This window comes from Lathyrus oleraceus, chromosome 7 (genome assembly GCF_024323335.1).
Source record: "Lathyrus oleraceus cultivar Zhongwan6 chromosome 7, CAAS_Psat_ZW6_1.0, whole genome shotgun sequence".
In the NCBI taxonomy this organism is placed as follows: domain Eukaryota; kingdom Viridiplantae; phylum Streptophyta; class Magnoliopsida; order Fabales; family Fabaceae; genus Lathyrus; species Lathyrus oleraceus.
The window spans coordinates 243213562-243230317 of NC_066585.1; the positions used below are offsets into that span (position 1 = coordinate 243213562).

General features: G+C 33.5%; 1 pseudogene; it reads right to left on the reverse strand.

Annotated features, from left to right (window-relative positions):
• Positions 1-759: 759 nt before the first annotated feature.
• LOC127103204 (uncharacterized) lies at positions 760-6523 on the reverse strand (annotated as a pseudogene).
• Between the last annotated feature and the right edge of the window lie 10233 nt (positions 6524-16756).

Below are 16756 nucleotides of genomic sequence, written 5' to 3' on the forward strand. Positions count from 1 at the left end.
AATAAATGGGTTCAAAAAATTTCCACAAATAACTTTTTCCAGTTTGGGACATAATAAAGTAAAACATTATTAATTTATAGTAATATAATTTGCTTAATTTTTTTGTATACTATATTAAGGAAATAATCAAAAAATATAATACAAAAATATTTTTACAATTTATTGGTATATTGATATATAATAAATATTCCATTGTTAATGTTATGAATAAACATTCCATTTATCATTGAGATTTTGGACATAAGAAATAAAAATATATTTATTTAGGAATGGATGAAATTTTCCAATCTATTACTAATTTGAGGTATAAAAGCGCAAATATTAACCTTCATAATAAATGATTATTCAACCAAAATACATAAACCATGTAAAAGAAATACCAGAACCTCATTTGTTTTAAAATATAGTAATGAATACTACCAAATGTTGAAATTAATTGCAATTGATAGAGTAAGGTTTAATGCAACAAAAGGTATTGAAACAAAAGGTTCACAATTTTAGTTAAAATTGTGAGAAATAAGTCCAACAACAAAAATGATTTAACTTCGTACAATTCTTTGGTCCTTAAAAAACTGGATTTATACAAAACCTGCCCGCAACCTTTTAGGAAGTGATGATTCATTACCCTGTAAAAAACAATTACATCCATATAAACAAATGTTAAAACATAATGTATATTTTATACAACTCATTCAATAAAATTCTAATAATAAACAACGACGTTTGTTGATATAATATAACTAATGAAAAACTTACGTTCTATAAGTTTTCAAAAACTTCTTTGAACACGACATTTGTTGTAGAATTCAATGGATGGTTATCCTTGTCATGGATTAATATCTTAAGCCCTTTTTTGATTTTGACCCTTGATATTGCAACATATAGTTGACCATGACTAAATACACTTCTAGGCAAATACAATCCAACATAATCCAATGACTGACCTTGAGATTTGTTAATTGTTATAGCATAACATATAGTTATGGGAAATTGCCTTCTAGTCATTTTGAATGGCCACGGAGATTGTGTTGGAGTCATATCCATTCTTGGAATATAGATAACCCCTCCAATATTCTTTCCAGATATAATCTTTGCCTCGATAACGTGGTTTGCCAATCTTGTAACTATAAGCCTTGTTCCATTGCAGAGACCTTCAGGTTGATCAATGTTTCGAAGCAACATAATAGGGGTCCCAATCTTCAATTTAATCTTGTGGTTAGGTAGAGCGGAAGTTGTAAGTGTATTCAAAAATTCCGGGGTCAAAACATCAAAAGCTTCATTTCCTTCACCGTCAAAAGTGTCTACAGAATCTGAACTTAAATATTCCTTTTCTTCACCTTTGGGAAAAATTTTGAAATTTTATTATTATAAATCTATGTTAGTACATATAAATATATGAATGTATCTATAAATATGTTTACAATGGATAACGCATACCTGGTATGAATCCCAAAACGTATTGATTTATGATGTCAACCGTTTCAATTGTTCCTGCCAATATAGCTCTTGATTGCAAAAATTCTGGATTCTTGTAATTGTTAAGAAAATTCGGATATGTTTCACTAACAATGGCTTCTAGTGGATCATCATAGTTAGAAATTAAGAAATCATTTGGAATAGGTATATCCGTGTAACCATCGTTAGGTTCTTCCAATTTCCCATCGCCAACTTTTAATATCTAATTAGAAAACAATTCTAATTTAGATGTAAGTATTGCCGGCTTGTTGGAGTCGCATGTTCTTTGTAAGCTTCAGCACAACACAATGATCCCAGATGTATGATGAATTTATTGTAGAATGTATTATATCTGAACGGCTGCCCCTTGGTACAACCGGTAATATTTGCCAAAAATCTCCACCAAATACAATTACTTTCCCTCCGAATAATTTGTCAGAACAATTGGAACGCCCCATTATGTCTTTAAGGGTTTTATCAAACGCTTCAAAACAAAATCTGTGTGCCATTGGAGCTTCATCCCAAATTATCAACTTTGCCATTTTTAGTAGCTCTGCACGATCACTACCTTTGTCGATATTACATGTAGAAGACTCCATTGTAGGTATTGGAATCTTGAACATTGAATGAGCCGTTCGACCTCCTAGAAGTAGCAGTGAAGCTATGCCCGATGAAGCAACAGTTAAATAAATTTGTTTCTTTGATCTTATGTAGGAAGCTAGAGTTCTCCACATGTAGATTTTCCCTGTGCCACCGTATCCATACAAAAAAAATACGCCTCCTTGTTGATTGTTTACTGCTTCCATTATTCGCTTGAATACACCTCTTTGCTCATCTAATTTTTAAAAAATACATAGCAAACATGCAGTGAATAAATTAATTATACATTAAAAAAAATTGTAAGATAAAATCATACTTTAAAAGTTAACTTTATAAAATTATGACAAAACTTACAAACATTTAACATATTTACCTGTAAGATTTAAGAACAAATTATTGTATTCTTGCAATTGTTCGGCTGGATTGTAACTCCGCTCTTCGTATATGAGCTTATTTCCCAACTTCTCAACCACATATCCACTTGGATAAGGCATTCCAGCAAATTCCTTTAGACTTCGGCTCTTCCTTTGAAGATTTCGTTCAATCTCAATTAATGTTAAATTCATTATCTCTTCATCCGACAACCTCAAACCTTTATACAATAGTAATTATAAGTGTAAACTATAAAATAAATTTACTTTTAAGAATCAAACAAATAAATATAATAAAAATTCACAATATAGGAAAAATAATACCTCTATTGTTTGCAATTCGCTGTTGAGCATATAGTATTCCATCAGCTAAGAGATGACATGTTTTACTCCATACATGTCTTGGCCTGTTAATGCTGACTGATAATAACATGTGAACAAATAGTAATCTCAAATATTGACCTGAACCTCAATGATTTGCCTCTTTAATAGCTGCAATGAATTCTCTATCATCGCCGATAAAACCCATAGCAAAACAGGCATCCCGGAAAGTATCATATATAACGTTATTCACTATTTTTATATCATTATAACTGCGGGGGCCTTTGACATGTGTGAGCATCAATCTAAGATAGTACAATTCGCCAGTTGTTGGAGGAACCCATATAAGCCTACAAATTGTGTAACCTTTTTGACGGGGTTTCCATTCTCTTTTTTTCTTAACATAAACAAATTTTGAAACAAATTTGCTGTAAGTTAAATTTTGTGCTTCAGGATACTTGCAATTTGCTTCGAACCATGATGTAAACATCGATTCAGTTACACTTGGTTTTTCCAGAACTGTATTGATACGATCAAAATCAGTGTAATATACCGAATTTTGACCTTCACAATGAAAGTACAGTCTCTCAACAGCTGGTTTTCTACCATGGATTGGAAAGGAGAATATCCTCCAAGATGCTTCACTCGGAGAAACGTACCTACAAATAATATAATGAAAGACAATGGATTTAAAATTAATAGAATGATTATTATAGACAGAATATATAAATTTTATTATAACACATATAGTCAAAACAGTGTACATATAAAATTTTCTACACCATGCATGTAAAGAAAAATTGCACACTTTTAGTTGAAATAGATAAATTGCATGACATCATATTTCAAGTGATATATTAGAAACGTACCTACAATCAATATACTGTTTGATCTCATCAATATTCTGCGGCTGGTTGGAAGTTCCATCATCATTCGGTACAATGGCAGCGGTGATTCTGTCGTAACCTTTGTTGATGTACTTGAATAAGTACTTAATCGATGTACTTTGATTGCACCATTCCATGTGTTATGTGAGCTTGGTACTTTGTCAACAACTTTGCATTGTATGGAACAACATTCCGGTTATCGACTTGAATTCCATTCTTAAGAACTGTATGTCCATTGTCCCTTCTTCTATATACCGGAAACCCATCTTGATCAACAATTGTTTCGGGCTGAAACTGTTTTGGAAAATATTTAGAAAATTTTCCATCTTTCATGCACGGTGAAGATCGATTTGCAAATCCACACGGGCCATGAATCATGTGAGTTTTAACCAAATTATACAACTCTTCATTGGTATCTTGGTCAGGTATTTCAGCTAAAATAATGCGATCAATATCACTTGGAGTTGGATATTTGTTAGATGGATGGAGGAAAATTAAGATGTGAGCATGTGGTAATCCTCTCTTTTGAAACTCAATTGTATACATATCTATAAAAATAAATATATAAAATATATACAATAGTCAGCACACGAATGATAAATTTGAAAATAACAATACGATTAATTGAATATAGAATAAGTTACTCACATGCAAGAACTTTCCCCAATTGACTTTTCTTTGTGAGATCAGATAAAAGCTCATCAAATTTATTTTAAAGACTCTTGAAATGATGTCAGGACGATCTGATGCTTTTAGATGAACAGAACCAAGCAAACGCTGAATTTCAGGCCAGTTGGGGTTACATGTGAATGTAATGAAAAGATCTGGAAATTCGACATAGCTGCATATTGCCATTCCGTCAAAGTATAGTTGATCCATATATCTACGACTACCAACGTACGAAGAAGGTAGCACAACCCTCTTACCTGTGTTTGACCCGTGCGTTTCTCCATTTGAATTATATTCATTCAAATTGTGATACTTGCCAACCCTCAGTTTTGACTGATTCTTTCGAAGCCACCTAAGTCTTTCTGATTCCATCATTGTAAAACCATCTACCAAAAATTGTTGATAAAGTCTCCTTGATCGCAACAATGTTTGTGCTTAATTAGATCTTGATTGAATTCTAAAGGCCAACCACTCTCTTATTGTAAGTCGATTTCGCTTTGTTGCTTCTTCCCAAGGAATATCTTTATTGTTCTGTTCTGACTGTGTTATGTCTGTGAAGTGGCGAATATTTGTCCCTTTATCACGGTGCCTCACATTAGGTCTATATCCATCCTCACCATATGGAAATAATAATGGGTACTGATATCCTAAATAACTGGTATGATACTCATCTATCCTTTGAAGTTCGCCACATTGTTTTTGCACTATAATGTCTCTTTTTTCTGCAGTGTCGACATCTCCAACAATTAAAGCAGCTACTTCGGATACAGTTGGTTGATTATATATCCTTCCATCATTTCTTCGTTCAGATATTAAACGAAGTTTTAAATCAGAAACACCTTCTTCACAAAGTCTGTCCCTTGCCATGCGAAATGATTGTGCATGAACATTATGTTCATATAACATTTCAGATAGTTTTCTCACAATATTAACATCAACTCCACTTTTTGACCTATAATGAAAAGAGTTGAAACAGTTTATTGCAAGTTTCTTAAATAAATAAATTTAAAGTTTGGAAAATAATAGATATCTAACCTGAATCCATGCATTCTGTTTTCAATTTCATTCTCAGTGTCATAAACATATAGTTGTGCAAATCGTGGATTTTGACCTGGCATCGGTAACATGCTTCCTATTCGGTGACATGATTGACCTTGGATACGAAAATTGGGAGGGCATCTACCGTTGTTAAATCGATTGTCCACTTTCGCACCGGGAGATGTAAATGCAAACATAACGTTGTACATTCGAATTTGTTGTTGGAAATTTTTTGATTCACATGATTCGATGTCAAACAACAAATGTTGTAGAACTTTAGGAGCGGGTTTTAACAAAGGTAACTGAACTTTTCCTGATCCACAACACATGGAAAATTTAGGATTGGACGCATGACGACATTTGTTTTTCCTTTCCGAATACCACATATTTGCACCACAATATTGACATTCAATGACAGGATCCCCTATATCATAATACCCTCCTGATCATCAATAGTATTTAATTCATATGTTAAATGAGTTGTATTTCATAATAATAAAATATTATTTATAGTAAATCATTTTAAAATACCTGATGTAATTTCAAAAGTTTCCATAGCATCTGTTCCATTAGACATTTCATCTTCATCAAAACTTGAATTTGTTGCTGAACTGTAACCTTTTGACATAACATTTATTGTGTTAAGAATATTGTAATATTCTATGACATATCATAAACAAATTAACTCAAATGAAAAATAATTAAGAATATACCGTCAGATTCATCATTCATATTATCGTCTCCACTATCAGATGCAAAAAGCTCATTGAGTTGCAATTCTGGTATTGGATCTTGGTTTGATGTTGTTGCAGCAAATGTATTGTCAAACCTCTTAGATAAGTTAACTCCTAATTTGGTAATGTTTCTGCTTGATATCCTTTTTGATATGATATTATTATTGGTACTTGGCTTAGTCTTTAAGGACGAATGAAGTTGACGACTTACTTCAACGTTGGCTATACCACGACCGTCATTTAGTATGTTTGGCGAAAGTTCTGATAGTGGTATCCTCAAATCTGTTGAGTCATTGCCGCGTCTTTTATCAAATGTACAGTTTTCTTTTAGAGTAGTTTTCAACCTCTTAGATTTCTTGTCATCAATAACACTCTTTCTATAAATTCTGGCTTTTGCAGCATTCTTCCTCCTCAAAATAGTTTTAAAATGTAATTCTTCATCTACCATTTTGAATATTTTCTATTATAGTACTCACTCAGGCTCTATAATTCAAAATGATCATACTTGATCATACATCTGAAAAAATTACACATATATAACAGATATTATATATCTTCATCATTATAAATAAAACAAAATACCAATAATGTCTTTGGAAAGATGAAATTGTATTTATTGGTATTTGTAATTGAAAGGGATACAATTGTGTTTATTGGGTTCATAATAATTAATATATTTTCCTTTAAAATAGAGATACAATGTAATAATTATTAACATTGGATTAACAAATACCAATAATGCAAAAAGACAATTAGAGACTTGAATAACCATGTTTTATTAATTTTAATTAGGTTATGACGTAAATTTGGTAATAATTAACTTTTATATATTAAAAGTAGATAATTCAGAATCTCAAATATTTCAATCCGCCATTAAGAAAGGTTTCACAAAAAATTCATTCTATACTAATAGAAAAAATTAATTATTAAGGCATCACAAAATTCATCACATATTAATAAAAAAATTAACATGTCAAGTGGTTTCATCTTTTTTGCACTGATTCATCCTGCCAAAACACCTACTTAACAATCTCTTTCATATTTCGCATTATATTTTTATTAAATGTTTTAGAAAAATCATTGACAATCATCATGAATTCATTTTATATGGGTGATTTTTGTAAGGATCAACTTCTTACACCATAACCATACAAAACATAATTAAACAATAAAAAAACGTAAAACATAAATACACTATTCTTTTGCAAAAATAAATGAATAAATAAAAGTTATAAAATATTTTCAAAAACAAAGCTCAAAAGCATAACCTTTATGAAACAAAATCATTCATCTTCCAATACTATAATTCAGAATCTCAAATATTTCAATCCGTCATTAAGAAAGGTTTCAAAAAAAATCCCTTCTATACTAATAGAAAAAATTAATTATTAAGGTATCACAAAAAATTCATCATATATTAATAAAAAAATTAACCTATAATATTGTTTCGTCTTTTTTGTTTGCACATATTCATCCTCATCCTGCCAAAGCAACTACTTAACAATCTCTTTCATATTTCATATGATATTTTTATTAAATTTTTTAGAGAAATCATTGACAATCATCATGAATTAATTTTATATGGGTGCTTTTTGTAAGGATCAACTTTTTAAACCACAGCCATACAAAACATAATTAAACAATAAAATAAAATCATAAAACAAAAATACACTATTCTTTTGCAATAATAAATGAATTAATAAAAGTTATAAAATATTTTCAAAAACAAAGCTCAAAAGTATAACGTTTATGAAACAAAATCATTCATCTTCTAATACTATAATTCAGAATCTCAAATATTTCAATCCGCCATTAAGAAAGGTTTCACAAAAAATCCATTCTATACTAATAGAAAAAATTAATTATTAAGGTATCACAAAAATTTCATCATATATTAATAAAAATATTAACCTATAATATGGTTTCATCTTTTTTTTTGCACATATTCATCTTCATCCCGTCAAAGCAACTACTTAACAATCTCTTCCATATTTCATATGATATTTTTATTAATTTTTTTAGAGAAATCATTGACAATCATCATGAGTTCATTTTATATGGGTGGTTTTTGTAAGGATCAACTTCTTAAACCACAGTCATACAAAATATAATTAAACAATAAATAAAAAAAATCATAAAATATAAATACACTATTCTTTTGCAAAAATAATTGAATTAATATAAGTTAGAAAATATTTTCAAAAACATAGCTTGTGTAATTCCTTACACAAAATAGTTTCACTCAAATAAAAAATGTCTTTGGAAATAGTGAAATACATTGAAAGAGTAAAAGAAACCGTAAAAAATGTCTTTGAAAAGATGAAATTGTGTTTATTGGTATTTGTAATTGAAAGGGATACAATTGTGTTTATTGGGTTCATAATAATTAATATATTTTCCTTTAAAATAGAGATACAATGTAATAATTATTAACATTGGATTAACAAATACCAAAAATGCAAAAAGACAATTAGAGACTTGAATAACCATGTTTTATTAATTTTAATTAGGTTATGACGTAAATTTGGTAGTAATTAACTTTTATATATTAAAAGTAGATGATTTGTCTCAAATGCAACAAATTCGCAACAGTTTGGTATTGTTGCAGTAACGCTGCAACAATGTTGTGTTTAAAATATGCAAATTACAATCTTAAAAGAGCAAATACAAAGCAAGAAAAGTCCTTAAACCAAAAATGGAAGATTCTCTATTTTTATTTATTTTTTATGGTTTTCTTTTATTTTTATATATTTTAAAATATATTAAAAGTTATAAGAAATCTTCTTATATTTTATACTCAACCTTTATAATCTTTACTTTCTTGTTATCAAAGACTACTAATTAAAATAAATATTTTTTTTACAAGATTTTAACTAAAAGTAAAAAATAATGGTTAATGTAGTGATGATTCAAAACAAAGAACAAATTTATTTTTATTCATAGTTTTAATATTCTGTTAAAAAAATAAAATAGAAAAAGAAATAAAATTAAACACAATTTTTTTTGATATATTTTTAAATTCTCGGATAAAATTGGGATATTAGAAAAACTATATAAGAATAAAGAGTTGGCATCAAAAATCTGATTGAATCTTCAATTCAAACGATAATAATGCCTTTGTTGAGTTTTAAAAAAATCTAGAAAGAAGGAAATTATTATAAAACTCAAAGAGTTGATCCAACTACTAAAAGAAGAATAAGAAAGATTAAACATACTCGATAGATATTTATCTTCCTCATCACCGTATTCACCAAGAAGAATATTCAAAGATGAAAGTGAAATATCAACACCGTTAGAATCTTTTGAGCGAATGATTGTAATAGATGTACGATCAAGAGTGTTGTGAAAATGATACCGGAATAATAAAGTATAATTGATTTCTTGATCGACAAGAAACCCACAAGGGTAGAAAAAAGGAAGCAAGAAGAACACAACGAGTTGGTTATAAACTGTTGTTCTTTACTTTATCTTTGAAACAAGATTACAAGTGTTACAAAATAGCAAATAACCTCTCTCACCCTAATTAGGATTTACGTTATACAATAATGAGAGACTAGTATGTTATTTATAAAAAAACTAACACACTAAACTAATGGATTTTTACACATAGGCTCATTACACAACTAACTTAAACAACTGGGTATAACAAACGAGTTCAATTTGACATGCTAACAATCCTAGCATACTTCGACTACAACATGTGAACAAACTTCGACAACACGCTAATGATCCTTTCAGATTGTCGAACCAAGAAGCTACCCTTCGACCATACTAAAGTTTGATCCAATATGTCACAAATCTCCACCTTGGAACAAACTCTATAACATAAAGGGAACAAACTAGCTTTATTCATGTAACTTTATCAACTGCATACAGTGGAAAAAACTTGAAACTTGGTAATGTCTGGGTGATTATATCAGCAACATTGTGATATGTCGAAACCTTCAGCACTTGGACTTCTCCATGCTCGATTACCCCTCTGACGAAATGCAACCTCACATCGATGTGCTTGGTTCGCTCATGATAAGCGGAATTCTTCGACATGTGTATAACACTTTTACAATCACATTTAACATTGATAACTCAACCTTGAAGTTTCAACTCCTTAGCAAAACCTTCAAGCCATAATGCTTCTTTCACAACTTTAGTAAGGGCGGTATATTCCACTCCAGTGGTTGATAAGGCAACAACCTTATGAAGTGTTGCTTTCCAACTGACTGTTATGCCAAACATAGTGAACACATATGTAGAAATATATTTTCTTGAATCCATATAACCTGTATAATCAGAGTCGACATACCTTTCGATTTCTGCTTTACTATTCTTATCACATGCTCCACCATAAATTAGGACTCTGTTTAGAGACCCATTTATCTTGCCAGTGAGTCTTTCTAGGATTCACCACATACCTGCTTATAAGACTTAATGCATATGCTATATCGGGTCTAGTACAGACCATAACATACATCAAAGAACCTACTATGTTAGCATATGAGATGCTTTTCATATAAGCTCTTTCGACTTCAGTACTGGGATATTGATATGTACTCAGCTTGAATTGAGGGTTTGTCAGAGTTACCAAAGGATTCGAATTCGACATACCAAGGATTTTGAGAAACTTCCGTAGGCATGTCTCTTGAGAGAAGCATAATTTTGACTGCTTTCTGTTTCTTCGGATGTCAATTCCGAAAATCCTGTATGCAATTCCTAGATTCTTCATATCGAACTTCATATTAAGTTCAACCTTCCCCTTCATTACATCCTCGAAATTGTTGCTGGCTATGAGAATATCATCCACTTAAAGCAACAAAATAATAAATGAATTTCCAAGCCGAAGTCTGAAGTGAACACAGTGGTCGAACTGACTTCTAATGAAACTTATGTGTGTCGTGAACTTGTCGAATCTCCTATTCCACTATTGATGAGATTTTTTCAATCCATATAAAGATCTATTCAACTTACACATATAATCTTCCTTTCCCTTTTCTGCATACCCTTCAGGTTACCTCATCGGGATTGTTTCATCTAGATCTCCATATAAGAAAGCAATTTTCACATCCATTTGTTCCAGTTCTAGGTCGAACTGTGCCACCATGGCAAGTAACATTCAAATGGACGTGTGCTTCACAACAGAAGATAACACATCATTGGAGTCAACACCTTTTTTCTAAGTGAAACCCCTTGCGACCAATGTTGCCTTGTATCTCTTTGACGTTACTCCTTCGATTCCTTCCTTAACTTTGAAAATCCACTTACAACTGACTAACCTAGCTCCAACAGGTTTCTTGGTCAGTTCCCAAGTGTGGTTATCATGAAGAGACTTTATCTCATCATCCATGACCTTCAGCCATTCAACCTTATTTCGACTCCTCATAACTTCCTTATAGTCTCTAGGTTCTTCATCTAGAACCTCACTTGTCGAGATTAAGGCATAAGCTATGAGATCTGCATACCTAAGTTTTTGAGGTGGCTTGATGACTCTTCTTGGCCTATCTCTTGCCAACAGGTAGTCATTGACAGTTTCCTCAATTTTCTTAGTATCTTCAGCATCTTGTGCTTCTTCTTAGAGACTTGATTCGGGATACACAATTTAGCATCGACATGCTCCACCTTAACAAGAATCTCTTCATGTTCTATCCCTTCTTCAAATATTTGTGCACTTCGACTAGCATCATCAGTTTTCTTGAAAGCCATCTCAGCTTCATTGAAAACTACATCTCAATTAGTGATACACCTCTAATGACATGGCTCTAGGAACCATAGCCTATAAGTTTTGACTCCTTCAGGGTATCCCATGAACATGCATATCAGAGCTCTAGGTTCGACCTTGTCTTTCCTAATGTGAGCATAGCCTATGCAGCCAAATACTCTAAGTTTTTTCGAGATCTGGTGGGTATCTCTATAACGCCTCAGACTGCTTTCAGGATTATCGACTGACCCCACAAACCAACACGGGTCTTTTCAACATGTTTTATCCTCACTCACATGCTTTCAGGGACACTTCCTGGAAGGTCACCCATCCAAATACTACTCCAAGTCAAGCACGCTTAACTATGGAGTTCTTATCTGTTAGGCTACCGAAAATAAGATGCATCTTGTTGGTATATGTAGTACCAATTAATCCTTACAAGCTTCCCTTTAGCCACATAGTCCCATTCCTGCATAACCTCAGGATCCCTCTCATTCTGATGTGAATTCGGTTCTTTCCCTAGAATATGCTAGGAGTGTCTCATGGTCATGCCTCATGCACCGACAACCGCTCCCTCGCCCTCGGGTGTTACATGCCACCAACTTCCGTTTGGTTCGTCCCCGAACCACATCATACTGGGAGAGGTCTGACTCTGATACCATTTGTAACACCCCAGACTGCTTTCACGATTACCGACTGACCCCACAAACAAACACGGGTCTTTTCAGCATGTTTTGTCCTCACTCACATGCTTTTCGGAAAACTTCCCAGAAGGACACCCATCCAAATACTACTTCAAGTTAAGCACGCTTAGTTATGGATTTTTTATCTGTTAGGCTACCGAATAGAAGATGCATCTTGTTTTCGGTAGCCCGTTCCATAAGAATTCCATAGTTAAGCGTGCTTGACTTGGAGCAATTTTGGGATGGGCGACCTTCTGAGAAGTTTCTCAGAAAGCGTGTGAATGGGGATAAAACATGCTGAAGAGACCCGTGTTGGTTTGTGGGGCCAGTCAGTAATCCTAAGAGCAGTCTGAGGCGTTACAATCTCGACCAAACTTCTTTAGGTGTTTTATATCTAACACAATCGAAGGACTTATGTTTATGAGATATGTTGTTGTCGAAACAACCTCTGCCCAACACACCTTCTTTAATCCAACACAAGTCAACATGCATCTAACTCTTTGCGAAATGGTTCGATTAAACATTTCAGACAACCCATTTTGTTGGGGAGTACCTGCAGTAGTTTTGTGCCTTTCAATACTAGAGGTTTCAAAAAATTATTGAACGCCTCATTTCAAAATTCAAGGCCATTGTCGATTCTCAACCTTTTGACCTTTCCGCTAGTCTGATTTTCGACCAGAGTCTTCCAACTTTTGAAGTTCTCAAAAGTTTCATCCTTAGTGTTTTAGATGAATATGAAGTTAGAGAAAAACAAGAAAGAGGGGGGGGGGGGGTTGAATTGTTTTCATAGATAGTCAAAACTTTTAGAGTTTCTACACACACAATTTAAAGACAAACAACACAGAAGTTATCCTAGTTCGCTTGAAATTCAAAGCTACTCCAGTCCACCCTACCAAGGTGATTTCGCCTTCAAAAAGGACTTAATCCACTAATCTCGAGAGATTTCAGCAATGTCTAAGAGTGCAAAGATCTCTTAGCCCTATCAAGTCTACAGACTTCACAAGTCACTTGAGGAATTATTACAACAAATATTATAGAAATACAAGAAGGTGTTTGATGCTTCTAGGTAAGCAAAAATGAACACAGTAAGAACAAATTAATCTCACACAAATGAGCAAAAACTCGTGTGGAAAAGTGAAGCAAGAATTAGTGAGTATATAACTTTTGATGAGCAGAATTCTTGTTGAATATTTTTGTTGTTGTGTTTTGGTATGATGATGGTTGGACCTTTTTATAGTGCTTAAAGATGATACCGTTGGATGAGGCATTGATGCTGATATCTTGCCAATGATGGGACTTAATTGTCATTAAGTTTATTGTCCTTTCCATAGAAGTTTAGGAGAGTGCTTAATATTTTCCATATATATATATATATATTTATGCCATTTTGGAAAGCTTCATTGTTAAGTCTTGATCTAATCTGACCTGAGAGTCAGAGTGCACGGAGTTCAGATACTTCACTCAAATCTTGTATTCTTCAAATAGTTGCCTGAAGTTTTCATTAGAAGGTCTTGATTAATCTTTGACTTTAGGTTCCTCATATTTAGTGAGCGTTGGAGACTTCAAATGAGAGATCTTTTAGATTCAGAATATCAGAGCTTTGAGTCATTAGAGTGACGCTTGTAGCTTTTAGTTCAACTGTTCTGGACTTGCTTAACGTTTAGAGTTTGTTTCTTCATATGCATTAATCGTTAGAGCCCTACACACTTAGAGAATTTTATCAGGGTACCAAAATGTTTCATCCTTTGTTATCATCAAAACTTAAGGATAAATTGCAGAACCAAATTCTTGTTCTAACAATCTCCCCCTTTTTTATGATGACAAAACTACAAACTGTTGATGAAACAATGATACTTATAATAATAAAGGGAAGGTAGATACATAGTCAGATGTATTGTGACTCCCCTTGAGATAGGAAATCTCCCCCTGAATCTAATATTTAAGGGTTTAGAGGTTCTTACCAGATCTTCTCATGTTGCTTAACTTGTTTCTCAGATGTTTTATTCAGATCCTTCCTGAGAGAACTTAGACAACATAATGTTTTGGAATGTAAGTGGTGCGTTATGAGGCTTAGATATTAATTTCATTAGAAGGCTGTTAAGTTACTTCTCCCCCTTTTGTCAGACTCAAAAATGTAAGAACAAATTTAGTTCTACAATGTATCTCTAAGATTTTGATGATAACAAAGGATGAAACAAAAATGGTACCCTAGCGAAATTTTTCTAAGTGTGCAGGACTCCGATCAAAACAAGCAGATAGACAATAATAAGATACAAAATCAAGCGCTAAGATGCTACTCAGAAGATACATGACTAGAAGCTTTGTCTCTGATCCAGCGCAGGCGTTAGCTAAACTAAAGAAGTCAAACACTCTGAAGGAGAAGAATGACTCTAGACTCTGAAGACGTACACTCTGAAGAAGTCAAATAAAGAGAAACTCTGAAGACAGTCAGCAACAAGCATCCTCTGATGTTGCAAAACGCTAAATGAAGACTCTGACTATAGGATCCTCTGATTCAAGAAAGCTTAACTTTGAAGAAACTCGCTTATGGAAAGAAACTATTTTTAGAAGGAAGTTATGGCGATCCAAATACTGCCTTGGAAAGAACATGGAGATTAATGACGTTAATCATCCATCAATGCCCAAGATTCTAACATTAACATCACTCAACGGTCTTCTCACTCTCCTATAAAAAGGATGGAACGCGTCCCAAAGAACAACACCTAAAACATACGAGAATACAATACTTCCACCATTCATTATCTCATTCTCTCACGAGCTGCTGCTCTAAACGTGAGCATATTTTTGTTCTTATCTTGTGTAATCTCTGCTTATTGTTAGAAGCACTATTCATTACTGTAATCATATTATTGCTAAGATATTTCCTCAAGTGACTGTGTGTAGTCTGATTACTTTAGAGGGCTAAGGGTTTATTATTCTCTTAGACGGTTGTTTGTGTAATCTTTCAAGATTAGTAGATTAAGTCCTTTTTGAAGGTGAAATCACCTTGCCGGGTGGACTGGAGTAGCTTCGAATTTCAAGGGAACCAGTATAAAATTCTGTGTTGAATTCTTTTGTTTTTGCGTGTGTCTACGTTCTAAAAAGTTATTATTTTCCTAAAACAATTCAAACCCCCTTTCTTGTTTTTCTCTACCTTCAAAAAAGATATAACGAAAAGCAATTAGCAATATAAAAATTTCACTGGATTAAGTAAACAGTTACATAAGCAAAAATGAACAATTAGAAGAACACAAGAGAAAAACATAGCAAAAATCCTAAGGTGCCTAAGGGTTTGGAGGAGGCGGCATTCTCTGGAGCAACTGAGTTAGGAGACTCTGAATACTTGAGTTGACAGAGTCCTATTGATCCAATCTGGATCTTGCGATCTGTTGTTCTTTCTGGAGTTCCTCCAAAGTCTTTAGTACTAGTGGAGCGAGATCAAAGGTAGACGACTCACCCTGAGTTAGAGCCACTTCCTTTGCCTTGTGTGTTGCTTCTTCAGCGTCAGGATTGGCTTTGGCTTCAGCTTCAATGGTAGCAGCCTCAACGGCGGCCTTGTCTTCTGCATCTTTTCTTGCTTTCTCTTCAGCTTCCAGTCTTTCCTTTTCTTCAACTTCCTGGCAAGCTTTCTCTTCAGCTTCTCTAACCAGACGAGCCCCGATCCTCTCTTCAGCTTCTCTGATGTAGCCATTTCTGACTTGTTCAGAGAGGCCTTTCAGCTTGAATACCTCAAATGTCATCCATCTGATAACTCTATTCCAGTGCTTCCTCACTTCAGAGGGATTATCACTTAGTTTGGAGTTTTCAGATAGTGATCTGAGCTTCTCTGCTGAAGACTCAGAAAATAAAGCAACTGCCTCTTCCAGGGTGGGGAAGGTTGGTTCAGGGTCAGATGTCGGATATATGGTTTTTGGTGGGGTGGGGTTGGTTTCAGTGGAAGGGTCAGAGGTTTGTGTAACATGGGTTTCAGATGGAGGTTCAGTGTGAAGTTCATATGGTGATTCTGTTAGATGCTCAGATGGGGAAGGTATTAAGGTTTGTGGAACAGATGAGGTTTGGTGAAATAGTATGTCGGCTTGGAGTTGAGCTAGTGTTGGGTATGGAAGAGTAGTGGTTTCTGGCTGGTCAGATTCAGAGGATAAGTCATAGTAAGGTGGAGAGGATGGAGTTGGAGAGGGAGGTTAGATTGGTTCATTGAGAAGTAAGACCTCAAAGACGGGGAGTGTTGTGTTGGAGAGATTAAAAGGTTGGAGGGAAGGTGAGGATGGGTTAGAGTTATGAGGTTCAGAGGGATTTGAAGTGAATGTTA